Genomic DNA, 25,420 nt, shown 5'->3' on the forward strand with positions numbered 1-25,420 from the left:
AGTTGTCTCTCTTCAGCAACGTGCACATATTTCATGGAATTTATGGAAAATGATGGCCGTCATAACAGGAAATGGATGCATCCCCCTCCTTTCCCTAATGAAGCCGATTTTCTTTGCTTTGATACTCATGGTGTTTCCTTAATTTCGCAAGCCTCCAGGAGAAAGCAGGGGCAATTTATCAGAAAGTCCCTTGCAAACACATCCATCAACTCTCAGCAGAGAATTTTAATACAGTATTTCTTTGCTCTCCCAAATATGTCAAACTCTGAGCCATCAACTGGAGTGTGTGTGTCTGTGTGTGTGTAGCCATATGCTACTGCAAAATAAAACCAAGTATAACTTCTACAGTCATAATGGGACACATTTTCCCAGTGCTGTATAAGATGTATCGCTCTGGTGGGTTGGGTTGAAATAGTGCACAATGTAAGGTGCATTAAAACTGTCAATCATGCCCACAGGCTCCTCCCATTTTAAACTGAGTTTTTAAATCATTGTTAAAGTTCATCTTCTGGGTATCATAGAAATTACACTCCAACGTAAAGGGCTGGATGAGTTTTAAGTAGTTTCTTGTTTAATTATGTATAAATACAAGATAAATAGGGTCCAGTGTGTCCAAACAGACTGCCAAAGTAAATGAGCAAAATGGGCAAGAAAAGCTCAGCGAATCCTGTTTGGCCTTGTCAGAGAAAGTGCTGGAGGCTGAGCAGCAACAGCCTGTGCACATGCACATTCATCATCGTTTCTCCTCCTGCTGATTAGTGCGAGATTATGATCAAAACCAGCAGATGCAGACATCTGCCTTTAGCTGTAAATGGTAACACCGCATCGGAAAGCTTGACATACACACCCAGTGAGATGTGTGAGGAAGGCTCCATGCCCCATCAGTGTGTGTGTGTGGTGTGAGCTACCATAGCCCTCAATGGGACTCCCTGTCGGTGAGTCACCCCATCTCCCCGCTTTGATGCCTTGAGTAGAGCAGCACTTGTGGCCCATGCACTTTTTTCCTCTCATGAATGAGATATCTCGTCCAAACGGGGCTTTTCACACACTTTTTTCTGACATGAGAGCATGGTTTGTAGCTGCATTGGATAAGACATGTACCTACAAGTCTGTTTTTTGTTTGCTGGGTGTTCTGTAACTCAACTGACCATCTCTACCGTAGCCAAATTTTGCTTAGCATCACATTTGCCAACATGCACCTTGTCTTGTTTGTGCTGCTTGTGTTGCTGTTACAGCCCTTATTGTAAGCATTGAACAGATTAATGGATTTATTATATTGGCTGATTAAGACAAATTTTGCAATAATGGGGCCGTGGTGGCCAAGCGGGTAAAGAAACGGACCCGGTTTGCAAGCCCAAATCCCGAGCCGCCAAGATACCACTTAGGTGCCACTGAGCAGAGCACCGTCCCCACACACTGCTCCCCGGGCGCCTGTCATGGCTGCCCACTGCTCACCAAGGCTGGTAGTTAAAAGCAGAGGACACATTTCGTTCTGTGCTGTGAGCGGCAGTGGTGGCCTAGCCGGTCGGAAACTGACCCGTAATCAGAAGGTTGCCGGTTCGAATCCCGAACCACCGTGGTGCCGCTGAGGTGCCACTGAGCAAAGCCACACCGCTCACCAAGGCTGGTGGTAAAAAGCAGAGGACACATTTCACACGTGTCACCGTGTGCTGTGCAGGGCTTCACAATCGTTTCACTTATTGGTGTTTTGTTTGCCTAAATGAGACTTCTTTCCGGGGTGAAAAAAACAGGAAAGCTAACAGGTTCATCTGCGTTGATCAGCTCAGCCCCAACTCTAAACATGCTTTCAATTTAGATTTCAAAGGCACAGCTGTGCCAGATTTAGTTTATGACACTTTGAAAGGAGGCAAATGTCCCCCCAGACAGGATGTTCGGTGTAATAACTGCCGGCCACCTCCCACCCCCCCTGCTCATTTTTGTCGCAGAGCAAATGTGGCCGCAAGTCTCCGTCTCTCCACCCACCAAAGGAGACTTCCCTTCTCCAGGAGTTTTATTCTCTTTGTGTGCTTTAGCATCACCACCTCCAGGAATACAAATATCTGTGGAGTTTGGTTGTCATGGTTATAGTAGCTGTGGCGATTCTCAATCTCGCAGCTCCTCTGGTAACGATAAAAATGCAGGAAACAACAGCAGCATTCATTACGTACTGTACATGAGTGGATCTGTAAATGGGTTTCAGTTACCGGCCCAATTTACGCTTTGCATTTATGCGTTTACACGTTTTGCTTCTCTGTATAAATATGTGCATCATAAATTATCTGATCTTGCATGTGCATTTACAACTTGGTCAATGTGCATTTTCATCGTCTACATAGTGATCTAATTTTAGTTTGACGTCATTCCTTGCACAGATATCCAATTTGATAAATGTGGCTGAGTATACAAATTACTTTTAACACCTGGAGACAAGGTCTGTGTTATCAGATCACATTCTGATTGCGTGTAACATGCCCATTGATGCATTATTTCCTATGCTGATCATGATTATGATAAAGATTATATTTAATGCAAAGTATGAATATTGTTGTTGTGTTTTCATGCCTTGTACAGCCATGTGTTACAGATGTTAGAAAAAAAGACTGCTACCCTGTGAATTTTGGTTTTGTGGTTTGTGAATAGTGCAGATTTGGAGTTGCCCTCGTGTTTCCTTTTTCCCAGTGAGTAGTGGCCATGTCAGAGAAAGATGAACTGCTTACTCACAGCAAACAAGAGAGACTCAGAAAGATGAATTAGATAGCCAGGGTCTAATAGACAAACATAGCATGGACTTGTGTGACGGCTCGACACTAAATGAATCACTCTTTAGGATTCATCACTCCTTGATGGGGTTCCTTCTGATACAATAGAGATTGTCTTGGATTGTATTTTACCACAAAAAAATTTGCTCGCAATGAAAACAATTTGTATTCGCAAAAAAATTAACAGATAGGTCAATTGATTTGTGTTTGTATGAAATTTATTTGACAAAAATAGAATGATTTTCAGATATGAAACCCGTTGTGCAAAATCTCATTATGGCAAGGTGGCGAGTAGGCAGAGAGGGGCGGTGAGTTCTGTTTCAATCAGTTACATTTATTTAAAAAGGTTACCTTCTGATTATTTAACATTAATACAAGTTCCCATGGCCTGTCTATGGTCCTGCAGTGGCGAGAAAGTGGCAGCTCAGGCGGTCGGATCTTAAATTTATCCCATTATGGCGTTATAACATCTATAAGGGGAAAGGTTACATCCCGTCCACCCAGAGAGTTTCCCACCCCTCCCCTAAAACATTATCTCCACCGACCGTCACGGCTCCCATTGCATTTGCTCGATGGTTGGATTTTATAAAAAGAGGAAATGTATTTTTTTTAGTTTTAGTCACGCGAGACTCAATGGTTAAATTGTTAAAACGGTGACACAACTTCCTGACGGCTCTAAACAATGTTGTTGGTGAATGATGTTGATGAAGTAATTACAGCGACTGCTCCCTCAACTCCTCGCTCTCCTCCTCTTTCCCATCCTTGTCCCGCCTCTCTCCTCCTCATTAGCATTTAAAGCTACACACACGGAAAACAGCGCGTCCTGGGCTAATTCTGCACCAAGGCGTAACTTTGGAAAGAGACCCCAGATACAGCAGTAGAGGTCTCAACAAGACCCATGTAAAAGCAATATCAGGGGACCTTTAAAAGAATGTGACGAATTCCTTTATGACCCTCCCAGAGGCCAATGTGCACTAAAATGCTCTTCAAGCGAAGGTGGTGCATTGAAAAGCGGGCGGTGCAGAACCTGTTGACTTGTGTGTGCTTTTTGGGGGGGGTTGGGCTTCCACGTTTTGTGCTGATGTGACGAGGCACTTTTTTCTCAGCTGGATTAATGCCCCCCCACACCGCCTAACCCCAGAGGCCCATAAAGTGGAATGATGCAGTCTCGGAAAAATGGGCAGCTGTGCCACAGCGTTGCCCAGCACCCCATTTCTTGCTCACTTTTTTTTATTTAATTGCCGCGTTCTGGTGATAAAGCTTGAGACGTTTGCCGGCATGCCCCTTTGTCTGCTTCCTTCGTGCATTTCCCATGTGCAGCCTACCCTGATTATCCATCTTTTCCCATTTTCCTCATGTGCTTTTACTCCCATTCCTCTTTCCAGATCTCATTCCAAACTCCAGCCTCATTCCGTTCCTGCAGTTTTCCCTTCAGTACTGGATTGTTCTCTGCTTTTTCTTTTTTGAAGTGTCACCTTTTGGCATCATAACAGTGTGCAGGTTGGACAAGAAACGGGGTGTGTTTTTCTATAAACGGAGAACACACTCCGAATTCCGCATAACCGTTTGGTGCTAACACACTGTTAAATGACGGTAAATGTACGCGCCAGGGACGGCCTGAGCAATGTAAATGGGATTAAATCATACTCTTCCGGGCAGGTCATTCTGAAGGCCATTCCACAACGATGAGGCTTTTCTGTTGCAGAATGAAAACAGCCTTATTTTTAGCAAGATGTGAGAAAACCAGTTTGTCACTGGGAGACTGTGCAGCTGGACGACCTCCAACGGTAGGAAGGAACCCACAAGGAACGCGCTTTCTTATCTCATAGATCGTTCCGTCAAAGTCTGCCTGCGTTTTTCTCCTTCCTTCATTCACTCATTGTCATTGCCTAATTGAATCAATTCCCGTTTATAACATGGATCAGAAGCCATTTTTAAAGCTCCCTCCAGTGCTGGAAATCCCATGCAGGAATCAGAAAATGCCTCAGACAACCATTATGATGTCATTTCCTGTATTCACTGCTAATTGGTTCAACGGGGCGCTTTCATCTTGTCGCTCTGCATACATACTGCCTTCTGTGGACCTGGCCCCTCATCAAAGGCAGACTTTTCAACCTGCATTAGATTGTACAGAACTCGATTTGGTGGCTCAACTAGTGGTAAATGATGGCCTTGAATAACAGGAATTTGTTCCGGCAGTGTGTGGAAAATGAAAAGAGCCAGTGCTTTTCCTTTCTTCTTTGTAGAAATAGGCAATATAAGCTATAGCAATGATCAGCAATGATCATCCGTTATGTGAATGCATATATCAGCAGCTTGTGCTTTTCACTGTATTGTTATTATGGCGTGTCTAATCGTGTATGTTTTATTTATCGATAAATGCACTTTTTTTTGGAATTCAGCAAAACATTTTTTTAATTACATTGAAAAATTACCACAGTAAAGTGAAATGTAATTTTAGTCTGTAGTGTAATTAAATGTACTAGATCTAGAGTCTCAAAAATGTGTAAATATTTTGGTAAAATTATGGTTCATACATCATTACATAAAATAAGTACAGTTCAGTTATGTCTTTCATATGTATAGTCAAATCAGATGTATAGTCTGTTTCGTGATATTCAAATTCATGAGATGCAATTAAAATGATTTAAGATGGACGTGGACTTATACTGGAATAATACTGAGAAGTTTTTACCAGTAAGTCCTGGTCTGCTGGAGGGTGTCTACTTGACAGGAGGGAACAAGTCATACAAAAAGTATTTAGTGCTGTTCAGAACTTTACCAAAAAGCCCGGAGCACCCCCTGGACTAAATATATTATTGAATATGGAAAGGTACATCTTAGTATTCATTCATAACACATAAAGGTTTCTTAGGGAAACAGATTTTGTGTCTTTTTTTATTTATAACGGGGCAGACTAACGGGGCCGTTCCTGACATTCAGTGAGTCATGCAGCGAATAGCAAGGTTGCATATGCTGCCCATAAAACAGCTTGATATTATATGGCCTGTGACTCAACTCATGTACAGTATAGTCCAATCAGTTCATCATACAGTATCAACCAGTGCAAAGCAGCAACAGCACGTCCATGTCCGTGCACTTTAATGGTTGCTCTTCCGCATGGATTCATGCACAGGATGTGATGTAAAAAAGGACTTTCTGTCATCATGTTATGAAGGCCTCCTCTGTAGGGAAGGTGGGGTATTTTTAGGGAGCTAAAAACGGTCCTTTGCTGCATCTGAGTGACCCAAATAAGGCCTCCCAGCATGCTTCTTCAAGAGTAGCACTGCCCCTCACAACTCCTGCATCCTTCACCAGAGAGTTCAGAGAGTGCGCGCGCAGAACCTCATTTATTCTGTTCCGCCAGCAACACAACTGACTTGAATGATCTGAGGCCTGGTGACTGACTAATTATACAAATGAGTTAATGCCGACAATGGAACGGCACAAATATGTGCAGTAGCTGTCGATTCAGCATTCTACTGGGTGTACTTGGGAAATGCAAACCAACCAAAAACTATAAAATCATTGACAATGAATCATATACAAACAATCATTTGGAGCATTGTCCCAGTAGAGAGGATTTGGGAGCTCACGGTCACATCACAGATGAATACAGATGCGAGCCCATCTGTATTCTCCTGTCTGGTGTCACTTCCTGTGTGCATCTGATTAAAGCGGGGCCTGTGTTCTGTGGCCTCTGCTGTGACCCCTGTAATTACCTGGACTGTATTCAGTTCGCTGTCTCTCGGCATATGTGGCAAGTGTGTGTGGGTATGAACGTACCCATTGCATTTGTGCATCTGTGCAGCAGACATGACCCTTTTGTCTCAAAAGTTGAAATGCCAAGAAACCTTTACCACTGCCAAGAAACCTTTTGACACGCGAACCGGGACCAGAACGAGAGAGACGTGTAGGAGGAAACGAGAGACCTAAGTGCGGTGGGACGCAGGGAGGCAGGTAAGTTCCTCCGCGTTAATCTGCGAACGGGGACGGCGCGAGCCGCAACACCACACTGATGTTGTCGTTCGCGTATTAAGACACAAGACAGGGCAGGACAGGTTGACAGGAAGGAGTTCAGGTATCGGGAGAACAGAGAGGACAGGTACGGTCTTACTGGGAGCGGGTTTTCGGAGCCGAGTCGAATGGCGTGCGTCATTCAATGACTGAGCAATTGGCAGCTGCTCTCCAGCCTAATATATAGGAGTCACGTTACCTCGTTTCCGTGTTACTCCCGGTCACATGATGGAATCATGTGACACCTTTACATGTATCCTACAATTTCTCTGGACACGGTGGTCCAGGACTCTGTACAGGACTGATAATTGTTCATTGACAACATCAGTTTTTTTGGGAATGTCGGCAAAGTGCTTCCTAGTTTCCCTCCCTGTAAACAACTCTACTGGCTTAATTCTGTTGAAATTAGAAGGTACAGTATATAATAATTAGACCTTTTACAGTAAATTATATTTTACCCGTCATGTGGATGGAGTTCTAAGTATAGCAGAGATGGAGATAGGTCTATTATTATCCTGGAGAGAAAGGTGCTTCCTTATGTAGATCCTCTGAATACATTGAATGCTGTACCAGGATAATTAACATGAATCAGATTTTTTTTTTAAATATTTTTATCATGTGCTTTTATGCAAATCATTAAAACGTTGCACTTCTGAAAATACCATTGCAGTTTTTATTGATTTTATTAATGTTGCCTGTTGAAGTTCCTAGTGGTGGTGTGAGTATGTGTGTGTGTGTGCATGTATGAGTGTCTTAGCTGCTCCTGCCAGGCCTTGTGGCACAGTGTCAATACCCCTGACCTCTCTGTGCCATCTGTGTGAATGTGTGTGAGGCAGAAGATCTGCAGGAAGCAGCCGTGATCGTGCCACAGGCTACTTATCTCTGCCCTTAGCAACAGGGCACGGCAGCACCGTCAGACAGCTGTGTACATAAAGCACACACTCGTCCCCACACGTATGGACACACACACACATGGCTGCATCTCTAGGCAACCTTCAACAGTGTACTGTACATTCACGTTTTGGCTCATTACTCAGTGGCCATTTGAACCCTTATTGATGCCGATAGCAGCTTTGCTCACCTTAGACATGACTGGTCACACGTTAAACTCAGTATTATAAACCAGGATTGTGCTACACCATTCAACCATTTTGCAATAATAAAGCAATACATGATTAATAAGATTATAGGGCCTTTTCCACTGTGAAACACTGTTAATATGATACAAACGGCATATTGCAATATTAACAATCAATTTTCATTTCTTGCTTGTCTGTCTTGCTTGTCTTAATTTACTATCTTCTTTATTATTGCTACGTCCCATGTCCAGGAGGGGGCGCAACCAATTCGGGACTGGGCTGCATGATTGTCTGGTGTCATTAGTGTCACATGCATCATGTTTCCTTTATATGTGGCATCACCTCCTAGCCCTATGCATCTTGTTCCATTTTTTTATATTGCACTTGTGGTCGACCTGTATCCTGGCATTCTGTGGGGCCCATGTCCCCACAAAGCTTCACTTTCACTTGCAATTGCATCCACATTTCACCCCATGCAATGATAATTTTATATTGTTGTGAATAATGCAGCTTGTCAGATATGCAAATACATGTACATTTTTAAACTGTTTGCATTGTTCTTCAGCTCCCAACACTTTATTTCATTTACCTTCAAATCAAGGCTAAGGTGTTGGTTGTTCAGCTGGTAGCAATGCTGCTCTCAACGATGGTTTCTGAGGCCGCAATACCTCAGCTGCCACAGAGACCAGGAAATTTCCACTCTGCTTGATGAGGTCATTTTTTAAAAAGAGCGACGAGCTCGGACTCCACGCGCAGTCCGAGGAGGAGACAAGAGGGAACGTCAAACCTGAGGAAAATAGAGGGCTGGTCCCTGAGTGAAGGACGGAGGGAGAAATGAGAAGGAGTTGCGCCAGGAGCGACTGATAGACATGGAGGCTCGGCTCTGCGCCTCAGCCAACGGTGTGGTAATCTTCAGCACTGGCGCCAAACCAGCTCTCCTGCTCGCTCACGGCACACGCGTCCCTCTCATTCTCAGCCTGTCTTCCTATTCATCTCCCACACGTTAGCAGCCCCAGTACAATACAGCCTATTCTCACTGTGGCTCCTCCCTCCCTCCATCTTAAATGGTTGCCGTGTGGAGTATTTGACTGAACATCTTTTTTTCACATTTCCTAATTCAGTTTTCTAAGCTACTCATAACATAATGTGGGTAATCTGCTGCAAATCTTTTGTTCTTTTGTGATTGACCCCTGACCTGACACTTCACCCACAAATAAAAATAAATGCTTTGGGCGTTTCCCTGCATCAACATTAGCCGTCAAGTTGTGCTATGGTAGTGGTAGATGAGCCTAGCCTAGTTGGTAAGAGCCTACTAACCAGATGACCACAGAGGACACAGGTTCAAACCCCACTTACTACCGTTGTGTCCCATTGTGAAAGAAATGTAACCCTGAGTGTCTCCCTGTAACTGCTGATTGTAAGGAGCTCTGGATAATGGTTCCTGCGCTAGATGTCTGCATCTTCCAACACTGACATCACCTCACTGGACCACGAATGCAGTGTTCTTTCAGGCATTGCAGCTCTGTGCCATGTTTTCATGACCAAGCTGATGCTGAAGAGCTCCACACTTCAGGACACTGAGTGCCAGTGCAGTGAGCACCAGTGATGCTTGCTCATTTTTGGTGTTGTCTAGGCCAGTGTTCTGGTGCTCTGGTCTCTGAAGTACATTCTGTTCCAGTAATTACATGCTGTAAAAATATGTTAGAGTTTTGGGCAGTGGTGGCCTAGCGGTTAAGGATCCACCAAGGTGCCACTGAGCAAAACCACCGTCCCCACACACTGCTCCCCGGGCGCCTGTCATGGCTGCCCACTGCTCACTAAGGGTGATGGTTAACAGCAGAGGACACATTTCGTTGTGTCACCGTGTGCTGTGCTGTGTATCACAATAACAATCACTTCACTTTGAGACATGTGGAATGAAAATGAATGCAATAGTCAAGCAGTAAGATGTCGGGCAGGTCGGTTGCTGCACTTTTTACTAACAACAAGCAACACTTGTAATTCTTTAGTGAAGACCACAGGATGGTGCGGCAGGAGCGATGTATCCTCACACCTCCAAGATTTTGAGATTCCCAGCTCGGACCTTTTGTGGCCGTTCGAGTTTACATGCTCTCCCCATGTTGGCACGGCTTTCCACCAGGGTTCTCCAGTTTCCTCCAGCTATTGAAAGGCATTCAGTGAATCGTCCATAGGTGTGAATGTGCGTCTGAGTGTGTCCCGCCATGCCCTGAGTCTCTGCCATGAATCCTGCGACCCTGAGTAACAGTATTAAGCAATTACAGAATGTGAGTGAGCCTTTAGTCCATTTACTCAGGTGTTTAAAGGAAGGATTTATAATTTTACTGTGGTAATATTTTACTATGTGTATCTCCATAGGGATACTTACACTCAAGTACATGGTTTGAGTACTTTGTCCACCACTGGCATAAAGTGTAAAACACCCACATAAGATGATAAATAAGAGCATTTACCATACCTCTTCATAAACATGAATAATAGAACATAAATACTGTATATCACTCTTGCAGTAAACTTTGGCTATTTCAGCATTTGTACTGCTGGTATTGGTGGAACTTTGTGTGTCTGTGTGTGTGTGTTTTGTAGGACGGTAACCTGTCCTGACAGCTGTGTCTCAGTGCAGCTTCATGGATAAAAGCACCAGAGTGAAAAAAAAACAGCTCTGTCCCTCCCCTTTAGTGTCTCAACAAAATCTGCCCTTCCACTCCCTCCCTCCCTCGCTCCGTCTCTCCTTCAAAACCCATCCGCATCAGCACCTGTGGTTTACTCTCTCTTTCATCACAATTGCAGCCGTAGACACTATTTCCTTTGTTCTTGTTTCTCTACTAATTTGAAGTACCGTATGTCCCAAAAATATATATTTATTATATAATATTGCACCATAAATAGCGAAGTCTCGGCTGGTTGCAGCACATACTGCTCTGTCGAAAGTTCACACTAGTGGTCAAGCACAGTAATGGCAGTGTCAGGACCTTGGAGGGTGAGCTCTGGAAATGTCTTTCCGTAACTTCCATCGCCACAGGAACTCTTGTACTCAAAATTAGAAAACTTTGCACAGAAGGTCATTCAGCTTGAGTGAGTTTAAAAGTTTGAAGTGGGAGAGTCGGCTGGAGGGCTGTCCAGTGCCCAACAGAAAAGTCTCATCAGCATGGTTCAAAAGTCGGGATTCAGGGGGATTTACGGACCTGAAGTGCTTAGGCATTCTGATGCAGGACCTCGTGATTCGGAAATGTCAGAAAAAAAATGTCACGAGAAACAAATGTTTATACGCTAATGGATTATATGCAAATTATTCATGAATAAACAAATACAAGGGCTTTCAAATGCTTGCCGTAATGAATAAATGATATAAATATCTAGGCTTCTTACATGTGCTGACTCAGGTCCTCCTTTATCTTAAATCAGGTTCCGGTTGATGACCTGATAGCGGTTTGTGTCGACGGTATGCAAAAATGTGAGACATGAGATAAATTCATTGTAATTCGCTGAATATGCAGGTGACTTTGACCCACAATTGCGATACTTTGGTTTTCTTGTTCTTTTACGCACTGAGCAAAGTCACACTAGCTTATGAAGGATTAAAAAGATGCTTAGGGCTGTACCGTACACATATTGGAAATGCATAAAAAATATGAATAACATATTACGCAAGTCTAATTGAAATCATTAAAAAATTTTGAACCAGTTTCTTTAAAATAACCACCCATTTATCACAGCAGATTCATCCTTTCCAGCAATATTTGGAAATAACTTGTGTCCAAACCCTCCAAGCAGCTCCAAGCCAAACAATATATCTTCTTCGGCTACCAATATTCTGAGCTTTTGTGGATAAATAATGAGTTACTAACGGACATAAAATGGCCAAATCCAGTCAGGTTTGTATTGCTGTTGATGTTGAAAAGATCTGCCCAAACTTCTAACCTGTAGTGTGCATCATTGAATTTACAGTTTGTCGTATTTTTAGAACAAAAGCTTAATTGTACAGTTGCACGTTCACTTAGTTTTGGCTACCAACATTCAAGCGGCTTTGGCTTTCAGCCATTTTTGCCATTTGCGGAGGCTGAATGCCCACATAGATACTGTAAATGAATGTGAAAATGATATCATACCTTTAGCCGTGAAATGGTCCTGTCATAACGCCTGCCACTGTTTTAAAGCCTTCAGATCAGGCAATTCCATCATCATTGATTTGTCATTTATTCATTTATTTTTGCGATTTCCTTCCTTAGAAAGGCCAGTGCATATCATGCCACCGGAGACTAAAGGACTGTTTATGTGATATTTGGTGACATTTTAAAATCTGTTCCTGTATCTCCCTGGTGGGAGACGTTGAAATTCCTCAAAAAAAAAGAAAAAAAAAAAGAAAAGCTGCCTGAAGCTGAGTCACGTTCTCCGGGACCCTGTGGTGCAGAGAGGGGAGGAGCATGTAGCACCAAGGCTAACGACCCTAACAATGCTAACATAACACTCCCCTTTCTTAAGCTCTACCTCGACCCGTGCAGCACACATAATATGAACAGAGAGAGAGAGAGAGCGCATGTGCTGTGTGTGTGTGTGTGTGTGTGTGTGTGTGTGTGTGTGTTCATGCAGGCACTCATCAAAGGCCTTGTTCCCATAGAAACAGATGAGCTCCCTGCGAGGTCGTGTTTAGGTGGAGGGGGGAGGCTTTTTGCGGTGGGTGGTGAGGTGCTTGGGTATCGGCGTTGTGCTAACGGTGAAGGAACGATGTACGGTTTGGGGGGGGCGGGGGGGTGGGTTCATGGGTCGGCGGCTGTGACTGGCGGGTCACACACCTCCCCCTGCGTAACCCCATTTAGAGACGTTACCTCCTGCGCTGCTCGCAGTTCGCCTGGTTGTAATGACTTTTTTCCCCTCCTTATCTCCATCGCGGTCAAATGAACATAAAGAACTTTGCGGTGGCAGCAGTGCCGCTCCTCTGCCGGAAGATGTCTTCTCTTAGCCGTAATCAAGAGGGGGATAATTACCGGCTCGGCTGCTACCAGCACTTGAGGGTGTGAAGGAGCTTGCTATTGTCCCCACTTTTTTGCTCCTCACAGCCTACAGGTTTTGGGCTGGTGACTTCCACATTGGTCCTTGCAGAGATTGTTAAACAGATACGCAAGTGCTAATGCATGGAGTTAGTCTTGAATGCTCAAGATGTTGAAAGCAAGATGTTGAACTGAGATTGAACACATGTGGAGTTATGTACTTAACACAAAAAGGTGAAATAACTGAAAATGTGTTGTATATTCTAGTTTCTTCAAAATAGCCGCCCTTTGCTCTGATTACTGCTTTGCACACTCTTGGCATTCTCTCGATGAGCTTCAAGAGGTCGTCACCTGAAATGGTTTCCCAACAGTCTTGAAGGAGTTCCCAGAGGTGTTTAGCACTTGTTGGCCCCTTCACACTTGTTGGCCTTCACTCTGCGGTCCAGCTCACCGCAAACCATCTGGACTGGGTTCAGGTCCGGTGACTGTAGAGGTCAGGTCTCCATTTTTTTGTTAAGTACATAACTCCACATGTGTTCATTCATAGTTTTAATGCCTTCAGTGAGATTCTACCAATGTAAATGGTCGTTAAAATAAGGAACACATTGAATGAGAAGGTGTGTCCAAACCTTTGGCCTGTACTGTATATATTAGGAAAATCAAAGTACAGTTTAACATATTTAAAGGCAGAATGTTATCATAATTTTTTATGAACAAAAGAGTAAGATAAAACTCAGCAAGTGTTGTGCATTACGGTGAAAATTGCCTTCAGTTCGTGCCATAAAAAAACAGTGGTTTAAGAGTTGAACAACATGAACAACATGTGCATTCATTATGGATACCAGCATATCAATATCATCCCTACTTGCTATGAGCATGTTTTCCAGAAAATTTATGCAGGTGATGAGACCACAGCGATGATAGACGGCTCTCATGCAGGCTGGATGATTTCACCTCGCCCCTGTCAATACATCTCATGCAGCGCATCATCCATCTTTGCTCATAATACCCCTTGTAAACAAATGTGTCAGAGGACATCACAGACATGATCTCTGCAATCGGTATCTTGGCACCGCAACCATGGATTATCAGCAATAGGAGCTTTATTTCGAGAAATCTGTTAGATAAAGTAAAGTGATTGTCACATGTGATACACAGCAGCACAGCACACGGTGCACACAGTGAAATTTGTCCTCTGCATTTAACACATCACCCTGAGTGAGCAGTGGGCAGCCATGACAGGCGCCCGGGGAGCAGTGTGTGGGGACGGTGCTTTTGCTCAGTGGCACCTCGGTGGCACCTTGGCGGATCGGGAATCGAACCGGCAACCTTCTGATTACAGGGCCGCTTCCTTAACCGCTAGGCCACCACTGCCCCATGACTAGATGAACCTGCGAATGTGATGCTATGTTATGTACATCAGTGGGGAAATTCAGTACTTAATGTCAGCTGCCATTATCTTTTGACCATAAGGTTGGTAAAAATACATCTGAAATCTTTATATATATATGTGTGTGTGTGTATATATATCAAAGTACACTTGAGACCACAAGGTATTATGTCTGGGTGCTCTGGTCACAATGAATAAGGGGAACAAAGCCTTCAGTTTTAATGCAAAGGCCATCCCACTGTAAATGCTGCAAAATCACCACTTTCCACTGTAAACGGTTGAAATGAGATTTAGATCCCAAATTTTATAGGATTAGATTAATGGGGGAGCGGGGAGGGCAACCGTTCCTGCACGACGTCCGTCTTGAGAAAAATTCGCATCGTGAAAGCGTTTTTTTTCGTTCCTTTTCGTCTCCCGCTGTAAGGAGTGACTAAGACCTTGCGTTCTCACTTTTGCCAACATCGCCGTATCGCCAGGGGAAATAACGCGGGAATAGTGAGGCAGAGGAGGTAGTCGTGTCATATTTCTGACAAGTACCTCAGATATGCGCTGCGGTGGAGAGGCCTCGCCATTCAGGGTGTCAATCTGATGCCACAGAGCTTCACCGGCAATATCTTACTCACCACTACACAGGCATTTGAAATAAAGGCACATCCTGTCCCTTGATGATAAACATATTTATTTATTTGTTTATTTATTTGTGAAATAATTCCCATGAGGCCAAGAGAGAAGCATGATGCATGTTTGTTTCTTTTTTTTATAGTGGCACATACCACTCTAGGACTCAGGCTCTCCCTTTTATGGGAGCATCAGTAAGGAGCATCTGCCAGGTCCATCAGTGATTGTGCTGCCACTGGATCATGTGCAGACCGCCCCGAAGCACGCGTTCCAGCAAATCTGCGAATCGCGTTAAGAGACGCAAAAAAAAAAGTGGAATAACTGACTTATAAAGTCTTGTCAGGTTGCATAGTTTTGTGAGAGACCTGAAAAGCATTTTACTGTCTGTCGAACCACAACCGAAATTTGTCATAAAATGCACCACTGACGCCTTGTTCTAAATTAAAAGTGCACTTGTCGTTAAAAATGACCAAAGAATTCAGTAATTTTGATCAAATATGTGCAGTTTGCTTTAAGCCTTGTTTTTAGCCTTAATTTGCACTGATTCCAAAAGCCTAGTTTGTCTCAGCAAAGCCCCCCCATGTTGGACAGGCCGCATGATTGTAATACAGTTAATCAGAAACACGCTGAGCTTGATAACGGTCCGCTGGCTTACTATTACTTGCATGAGTTCCCCCGAATAATAAATAATTCATTAACTTTTAAATGAACCCAGGATTGGAACCCAGGATTGGAACCCAGGATTGTTATTAGAAAAACAACATTTGGAGACCTACAGCGCCGGTGCACGCACCTCGAAGCAGCACAGCACAGCGATAATGCAGACGCGGCGCCGAGCATCCGCTATCAGCACTTCTCATTAGCGGCGCCGTAACTTTTTGCCGATTAAATGTGTAATTACATCTGTACTGTTATGCTTTTAATTGTGCTTTTTTTTTTTTTGCCGGATATGTACATTCCTCATGTGCCGTGCTTGTTCACATGCGCTTTATTTGTCTGAGTGTTGCTCATGCACACTTTTATTTTTTTGAATGAAGCAAATTATCCTGCACCGATGCCTTATATGCAGGGCTTATGCTTTTAGTTCGGAATGTATGATGCACTGGGAAATGTTCACATTTCCATACCTCCTGTTTAATGCATCCATTTTTGTTGAATTGCGTGGCTGTACCTTGTTCTCAATACGTTTAGAGCGCAATGTTTATCGGATTTATGGAAACAGGACGTTGGGCAGAGAATCGTCCAGGTAGGTTTGGCGTTCACCTTTTGTCTCCTTTCCACCATCTCCTTTTAAAAGACCTGGGTTCACGTCGGCCCCTGGGACGTGACCCAGTTTCCCATGAATCTCACCACGCTGCACAGATCGCGGGCTAATACTCCGCACGACTGTGCTCTAAATAATGAATAGGCATCTGAAGACTTTTAAGGGCTCTAACGGCAGTGCAGCAGCTCAGTGAGGAATAGAGCCATGGCTCCATCTTAACTTTATTCACCTGGAACGTCCAACGCCGCCTCAGCCTTATTCAATAAAGGTCCAAATACAGCATCATTAAAAACACACTAATGTTCGTCCACCTCACAGGACTGTTATGCCTTGGGACTCTCATGGGATCCAACACAAAAGGTTGTGCTGCAGGATTCATGTCTACCATTGCACCCAGTATCCTTCAGTCTGTCAGCAAATACTAGATCTTTATTTTTGACTTTAGGTGATATGCTATAAAATGGAAGGTGAGAGGGGAATGGTTGCATAGGAAGGAAGCCAAAAAGGTGTGTTGCAGAGTGTTAAAGGTCATGCCACAGGCCGCCCATTTCTTATAATTACTTATTTCATGTTGTTTGCAGATATTTTTAAAGACCGTATATCCTGGCCAACTTGATCTACAATCTTCAAGCAATCAAAATTTGACCTTGCCAGTAACTACGTCTGCTTAACTAGAATTTTTTTTTTTTTTTTTTTTTTTACATTCATTCCACCCTGTGGTATGGGCGAGCCATTCAGAGGGACATTTACCTGGGAATGACAAACAAGATGCGGCGCTGAGTGTAATTTGCCACACTCAACAGCCCTGCCACCCAGCTGTAGTTAGCGTAAGTGATATGATAATCCCCCAGTACAGCAGCCGGGGATCATCCGGGTTAGGTGAGAAAACATGCAGGAGCATAAAGCGCATGAAGTGTGTCACTTGTTTTTTTTTTTTTTCTCATCCTCACCCCGCTACCGGAAGAAAATATTTTTCTCGTTCACCAATTGCTTGTGCCAATATGCTTACACATGTAAATAAAAACTGATACAAGGTGCTCGAGATGTAAAATGCAAATCTCAGGGGAAGTCATTTACTGGCGCTGCGTTGTGATAGACAGCGAATTCGTCCTCAAAGCCAGAGTTGTCTTTCCTAATGGTTACTGTTTTTGTGGGATCTATGTATAGCTCTCTTTTTCCTGTCCTGTTCTTTGTATTGTGTGTTCTTCCTTTTTGCTCAACGTTGGTATATTAAGAAAAACTATTTCATCAAAAAGTGTACATAATAGCATTTACTGCAAAACCCTGGTGGTAGCAGCATCATGTGACTCAGAATCAGTCAATAATGCAATAAAATTTAATAGTGATCATTTAAGGCATTTAAGCTCATTGTCACATAATTAGGTGCTTTATTGATGCACTTAAGTGGAGAGTTTTGGTGACATGTGACATTTTCTGTGCCCTCTGCGTTTAACCCATCGCCCTTGCTCAAGGGGACCTTGGACCTGCAACCTTCAGGGTACTTCTTGGCAGCTAGGTCACCACTGCCCCATTATTGGGTGTAATTGCATCACCATGAAATAGTTATATTATTGTGTCATAATGTCCTTATGAAAATGAATATTCATACAATGTTTCAGTATTTTAGACTCCTAAAATGCTTCTTCTACTAGTATAAATTACTTAAAAACAGTAAAGTACAGGATATTTTATCTCTATGAAATTTTTGCTGACCTCTTATTAGACAACAAGTCCATGAGTGAAGTGCATTACCTGAGAAAGAAATGTTTACATTGATTATTTGTCATTAATAACTTCCCTCCACATCTAACGTTGACTCTTAGCCTTTATTAGATCGTTTCAACGTCTGTCTTATTATCTATAATTGTACACCATTTAAGGTGTGCATGGCAACATAATTACTTTACTAATTAAATTATTTAATTAGCTCAGTTGTTATCATCTCTGGGTTCTGTCATAAAATAATTTACTTGAAGACAATGCTAAAACCTGCATACACAGTGGACCTTTATGGACTTATGGACCTAATACACCTACATAAAGTATTCAGAACTCATTGTATTCTTTTAAAATTTGTGTTGGTCGTAGTATTTGGGTGGTAGTAACCTAGTGGGTAACACACTCACCTATGAAACAGAAGACCCAGGTTCAAATCCCACTTACTACCATTGTGTCCCTGAGCAAGACACTTAACCCTAAGTTGCTCCAGGGGGGGACTGGCCCTGTAACTACTGGTTGTAAGTCGCTCTGAATAAGGGCTTCTGATAAATGCCGTAAATGTAAATGTAAATGTGTTATTGGGAAACTAATGTTCGTTTCAGGGGCTTGAGCTTTTTAGGTTTGATTGTCTTAAGTAGCACCAAATTTTGTTTTTATGATCTTCCACTTTTACCACGGCACATGGCACATTTTTACTTCCGGTTTTAATGTTTTTACGAAGCAAATTGATGATCATATGTATGACTTGAAGACAATGCTGAGGCAATATGATTGAAGCAATCCCATGATGCTGGATTTTGCAAATTAAGGCCTTGACACATGTCTGACATTATTCCTTATCAATGTATAGTTTAATGTCAATGTTCAACTTCAGATAATAATAAATTAACATAAATAAACTCTTTTAAAGTCTCTTTAGAAAACTTTGGTGTTGCCTGGCAACTTGACCAACACAAACAGTCATATGTGAGCTGGTACGGTTTTTATCTCCGCACTGTCTTCTGCGTGGTTGCATCCTCAACTGCCGGTGATAACAAGCGCGATGAGCTTGTTAGGGTGGGTGCTGTGGTGGCGGGGGCGAGAAGAAAGGAACCGATAGCTACAGATAGATACAGAGGATGCATTAAGCATGGCAACAGCTGCAAAGCCTCTTCCTGCCAGATGGGGCGTCCTCTGCCTCGCACCTCTGGCCCAGGGCTATAGTTAGATGTCTGCACCTGCTGCCTAGCAACCCCCTCCAAAGCAACATGTCTCTTTTTTTCCCTCGGTCTTTGGATGACAGAAATATGAAGAACTTGCCGACAGTCTTCTGTGGCTCTAGTGCTTAAGCTGTTACTGAAGCCCTGTCCAAGTAAATGTCATTTCTTCAGAAGAGGGGACCACTAAATAATGTGCCTGATAACAGAGTCACTCCAGCTTTTGTGCAGAAGTCCTTGAATCTGCAGCTCAGATGTCACCAGACTGGAGGTCAAACCTCTAGTGGCCGTCTCTCGATCCTGCGCCCCTGTGCGTACCTGTCGTCTCCACCCGGGCTGGAACCCCGTCCACCACTCCGCCGCAAATCTTCCCATCTGCGCATCTGTTGCACTTAAACCACAACAAGACGAGATTGCATTCATCTGGAAATGCTCCCACCAAACACGCATTAGATAGATGCCATCTTTCCCCTCTCTCTCTCTCTCTCTCTCTCTCTCTATGGCATGCTGCCAGCTGCTATCTCTGTGCGATCTGATTCACTTTAAGTGCTTTTCATACATCATGACTTCGCGGGGGCTCATTGCCATGGCGTTTACCGGCCCATGTGCAGATTACGCCGGCCCGGCTTCTTCCATCTACCTAGAAACTCTCCCGTTTCGCTTAGATTTGTTTGCTGCTTTGACTTGCAATACAAGATATATCATGTTGTTTTTCGAGTTTGGTTTTTAAGCAGCTGTCAATGTTTTTACATAAAATGATCCCAGCATCCTTGCACATAATGTGACGTCCACACAGTGTGTATTCTGCACCTAGACTTCCTATTACCACAGTGAACGGAATGGTGCTGAACGTTGGGGGATGCCTGGGGAAAACATGGCAGCTGTCTTATAAAGTGTGCTTATGTTACATGAATGTTACGTGAATGCGTTAACTCATGAGGTGCATTAATAGCAGGATTATTTCGGAGTATTTCGCATGTTAGTTTGTTTGTTGTGCTGAGCTAGGACTTTGCAGCAGTTTGCCATTTGCCATGAAGTTAGTTTATTCTTTTACCTTCCTTAAACGAAAACCATTTTAAAAACGTTAATCATGGAAAAAATCATTTGCTGGGTTGTGTTTCTAATCAACTGGCACCATTAATTGTAAGTGATGATTAAAAGAGTTTTAAAAGGGTTTTAATTTCATCAGACAGTTTTCCTCGAATGCCATCTTTGTGCAGCTCTTTTTGCAGTTCAGAAGATCCTTTTCTCGGTGTGTCCACAAGTCCAGCTGCTGGGTACTAACTAAATCTGGATCATTCTATGAACACATATGATCCAGCCTGGTCAGGTCATTGATAACATTAAGAGTCTTATGTGGATCAAATCTCCTCTCCCTCCTGCTTTGCCGGTGGATGTGAGATTTAGGGCTCATGGTGATGCAGGCAAATCCAGTTATGACTGAATGGGATTCCTGTATCTAGTGAGAGCGAGAGACTGATTCTTTGACTCGTATTGTAACTCCACGTGAGGAAAAGAGGGAGCCACAAGCAACAAAAAAAAACAACAGCGCGAGGGCCCGAGACACAGGAGGTGGCGGCAGACGCATGGTCCCTGTGTGCTGAGGCCTTCAGCAGACCTCACTCGCGTCGCTGGCCTACTGGGGTGTCGGCATCGGCAAAAACTCTAGGTGCCAGGAAAAGGTCCGACCGGCCGGGGATGATGATCGTGGGCGTCGGTGATGCGCCACGGACTCGGTGGGGAACGTTCAGACAGTGGATCTCAACAAGCGTGGCCAGGCCCAGGCATCACACCATCACATGATTCAGCTTGCTTCTGTTTTTACACGTGACTATGAAGTCCTAAACGAACACCAGAGGGTTGTTATTAATATTGACTCATTTGTATATTTGTTTGACAAAATTATTAGATTCTTAAGATTATAAAGCTTTTTAAACAACGCAACAGTAACTGTGTGAAGGCTAAATTTCTTATATTAAAAGCATTGTTGATATCATTACACGATTAAACCGTATTTTTAACTATATGAGATGTTTTTTGGTTCTCTGATGCTTCAAATAAGGGTTAGAACCATTTTACATAATGCATTTGTGCTGTGCATTTGTTCAAACTTCTAGATTTGGTTCTAGGGTGGTAGTAGCCTAGTGGGTAACACACTCGCCTATGAACCAGAAGACCCAGGTTCAAATCCCACTTACTACCATTGTGTCCCTGAGCAAGACACTTAACCCTGAATGTCTCCAGGGGGGGGGGGGACTGTCCCTGTAACTACTGATTATAAGTGCGTCTGGTAAAGGCTTTGCAATCTCTGTTTGAGATGCAGTGTTTTGTCTGGGTGTTTAGACGTTTTTTGCTTAAAGCATCAGAATTGTCTGTACTCTTCTGGTTTTCTCATCAAAGACACATAACGCAGAGTTCTGTCCTCACACTGGAAGTTGAAAGCAGAGATTTGCGCCTCAATGCGGATTAAGCCTTGGCCACGCTGCAGCGTTGCTGTAATGTAATTCTAGGGGACGGTCAATATGGAGCCTGGCTTTAATGACCACTGTTTTAATGAGCGCCCATGCTCTCAAATGTTTCAGTGACAACAACTCATAAATGAAGATTCAAATTCTAAAATTTAGGGAGGAAAAAAAAACGATTATGTAATTTTATAAGGCAGTCACCATGGTGATTGTGTGTGGTTGCTCAGAAACTGAACACCTTGTGCACACCTTCTATCCTAATGGACCCATTTCAGAACAAGAATAGATGAAAGGACAGACGCAGTGTCACGTGCTGCATTGTTCTGCTAGGAAGAGTCACTGCTGTCACAAGCAATAAGTGACAGTGTAGCAGGTACGACCGGGTGATGCGAGGAGAAAGGTGGAGAACGAGGAGTACTGCCCAAGTCTTTTCCTCAAGGCCTCTGTTTGCATGTCAGGGTTTTTTCTTTTTTTTTCTTGCTCTGTCCTTCGTGAGATTTCACCTGGACCGGTCGACACAGATAAATGCTGGGGGGGGGGGCTCAATCTGGATAAAACGTCGGCCTGATTGATTGGTGGACTCTAGGCTGGGAAACCATGTAAGCGAGGCATTGAGATCCATGGGGACCTCTCTCTTTCCTTCCCATGCTCCCATTCACACCCTCACATTCTGTCTCTCGCACTCATTTTCTTTCCCCGCTGTCACTTCCTGTCTGTTTCGCGCGTACCCTCTGTACGTTCAAACACATCATACCATGTGTCTTTCTCTGTGACTTTTTTTTTGTGTTCCTGCGCCTTTTTCCTGCCTGTGTTTGGTTATTGTGCACCCTCCCCCTGTCCCCTCTGTCTCTCCTTATCCTCTGTGCCTTTTGTGGCGAGCCTGAAGGAGGAGGGGAAATGAACAAAAATTGGATTTTCTGCTCCGTAATATGTCCTCAGATCGGTGTGATGTCAGGGCTTCTGTCCTATGATTGAAATCGCCGCTGCACCCTGGCCCCGCTGCTGTTCCGTATGACAGTTATGTGCATGACTTCTTCGGATTTCTGCATTTACCTGTCATAAAGCACAATGACTGGTGCAACTTGGGATTAACTGTCTTGCTCATGTCTACAGAACTTTAACCAATATAAAACAGATTTTTCTTCTGATGAACAGTCGTTTCCCATCTGCAAATCTTTTATTATCAAAATAATCTTCAGATAATTCCATAAATCCATAAACATACTTAATATTTCTATAATTGACATAATTGATATTTGACGTGACATTTGAAAAGTTCACGTCAAAAGAACATGAAGGAACAACTCTATTACAGTGGGGCAGTGTGTGTCCCGAACCGCCAAGGTGTCATGGCTGCCCACTGCTCACCAAGGGTGACACATTTCGTTGTGTCACCGTGTGCTGTGCTGCAGTGTTTCACAATGGCAATCACTTCACTTTCACTTTCATTACTAGCCTACGTAGTAGAGTAGGTAAGTAACTCACAGATTCAAATCCCACCTAATGATACACAGCATCGCACAGGACAAAGAAATGTGTCCTTTGCATTTAGCCCATTACCCCTATTGAGCAGTGGGCAGCCATGAAAGGCGCAGCAGTGTGTGGGGACGTGGCACCTTGGCGGTTCGGCCACCACAGCCATACTGTTGTAAAAACAATGAAGACCATGTGGTGTGGGAGAAGAGAATAGAGTGTGTAGAAAAAATTTCATTGTGTCCCGGAGCAAGAGGCTGGAGTTCTGATCACCTATTCACTTACTAACGCACTATACCCATTTACATACATTTACATTTATGGCATTTATCAGACGCCCTTATCCAGAGCGACTTACAACCAGTAGTTACAGGGACAGTCCCCCTGGAGCAACTTAGGGTTAAGTGTCTTGCTCAGGGACACAATGGTAGTAAGCGGGATTTGAACCTGGGTCTTCTGGTTCATAGGCGAGTGTGTTACCCACTAGGCTACTACCAGGCCCCCTTCTGTAATTTATGTATCTGTGCTGTTTGGTAATATTAATATTAATGGAGCCTCAGCTACTACAGTGAGATTTCCATACTGATCATGCTAGACAGATATTACCTGATATAAATCTTACTGTGACATGGGTGTGAGGCTTTGTAATTAATAAGATAAGAATGAATGGCGATAGAATAATGATTACAACAGCATGTAATGATGGGTGATATATTAAATGTATTAATAAAAAATCTGAATACTTGTGCAGAAAAAGAGTAAAGTTTGCTGATGCTTACTCCATTTTTGCTACATCTTTACTTGATGATTAAATCAAGTCCGTGGTCCTTTGTGTTCCTCCTGGCGAAACAAATTAGCGTGGTGTTTATTTACCGCGTCTGTCACTGGAACCGGTCATTAGATGGTTTTAAGGCAGTTGCTATATGTCTGCTGCTTCTACGCGGCATGTGTACTCTCCATCACCCGCTCGCTCTCGCTCCCCTTCTCGAGTTCTCGCTCCAGCACCGCTACCTGGCAACAAGGCGGTTGCCAGGGCAATGGGACTACAGGGCTGTGTGCGGCAGCCTCACGTTGGCAGTGACAGGGGGGGCTGTTGCAGCAGTTCCTTACTCTGTCATGTGACACACACACATATACACACACACACACACACACACACATTCTTACAGGCTGTTTGGTACCTTGATCTGCTCCCTCTCCATCCTTTCTGGTTCCTCTTGTTGCGGATTCCATCTTCCTCTCTATCTCCCCCCTGCTCTGTTACATCATCAGCAGTGCAGAGCCTCGCTAGAGACAGGACAGCGGGTCAACGTCAGGACTCCATGCGCCACCCGCCCACAGTAGGGTGGAGCACCCGTCTCCATTTCCTCCTGACTGTGTGTGTGTTTTTTATGTGAATTATTTGTTGTCCTGGAGAGCTGAGCAAACCCCTTTGTCATGCTCAACACACACACACACACACATGATTTATCACTGAGACCCTTATCACACCATTCACTCTAACAGACCAACTCCTGAACGAAGGCCTCGGTGTGAATGGAGACTCTGAGCGAGGGAGAGAAGAATCCCACTGTTGACCCTCCAGCAGCGTGCAGGAGGTGTGTGTTTACTGGAGCTCAACGCACCGGTGCACACACACACACACACAGAAATATGCCTTTACCATGTTTGGACTCGCTACACTCTCAGAGATTCTATCTGCTCCAAGACAGGGTTTCTGTCATCACACAAATAAAAAGCCAAATGGAGTCTTCTCTTCTCTGTATATTATTACCGTCCATTGTGTGTGTGTGTGTGTGTGTGTGTGTGAAAGAGTATCTGGCCTGGCTGTTGTCCAGGGGCCAGAGAGCAGAGGGGAATGTGTGAACAAATGTAAACGACGCTCCAGGGTATAACAGTGAGGAATAGAGAGAGAGAGAGAGAGAGAGAGAGAGAGAGACTGGGTGACAAAAAAAAAGAAGGAGAAAAAGTCCCTTGATTTCGGCGTGTGATGCTGAATGTCTTCTTGGTGAAGAACATAAGAACAACACACCTGTGGGTCTGGGACTATTCTTGCAATGTTGTTCCTTGTGTGCACACATGAAGTTAAAATAGTAGGTGGAAAGGTTTTGTCCTCTATTTTGAGAATAGGACGTGGAGTGATGGACCGTCCCTGAGCAGCGGGAGGGGGGGTGCTCAGTGCGACTAATGAGCCTGTTACTGTATCCTAGCACGCCGGCCAGAATGGATCCCCTGAATAAACCCATCAGCAAATGAGTGTGTTTTAGGCGGTGGTCCGCGTAGCCTCTCTATCCCACCTGCCGGCCGGAGCCGTGTGATCCACACCCGGCCCACATGGACCAGCACCTGCAGCTCGGATGCCAGAGCGCATTGATGAGCGTCATGCCGGTGGATGAATGGTTGGGGTTAATCATGCACATGGTTTAGACTATCC

General features: G+C 43.9%; 1 protein-coding gene and 1 long non-coding RNA gene across 8 annotated transcripts in view; one reads left to right on the forward strand and one right to left on the reverse strand.

The window, feature by feature from the left end:
* LOC114764599 (uncharacterized) overlaps positions 1-24,238 on the reverse strand; it is a 35,839-nt gene extending 11,601 nt beyond the window's left edge. For both annotated transcript variants that reach the window (XR_003742528.1, XR_003742527.1), the window contains exon 1: positions 24,168-24,238. This is a non-coding gene — a long non-coding RNA (uncharacterized LOC114764599). The remainder of the gene's footprint in view (positions 1-24,167) is intronic.
* Positions 1-25,420, forward strand: part of cacna1c (calcium channel, voltage-dependent, L type, alpha 1C subunit) — a 181,555-nt gene that overhangs the window by 39,278 nt on the left and 116,857 nt on the right. The window lies entirely within an intron of this gene.

The sequence above is a fragment of the Denticeps clupeoides genome, chromosome 15 (genome assembly GCF_900700375.1).
Source record: "Denticeps clupeoides chromosome 15, fDenClu1.1, whole genome shotgun sequence".
NCBI classification, from domain to species: Eukaryota; Metazoa; Chordata; class Actinopteri; order Clupeiformes; family Denticipitidae; genus Denticeps; species Denticeps clupeoides.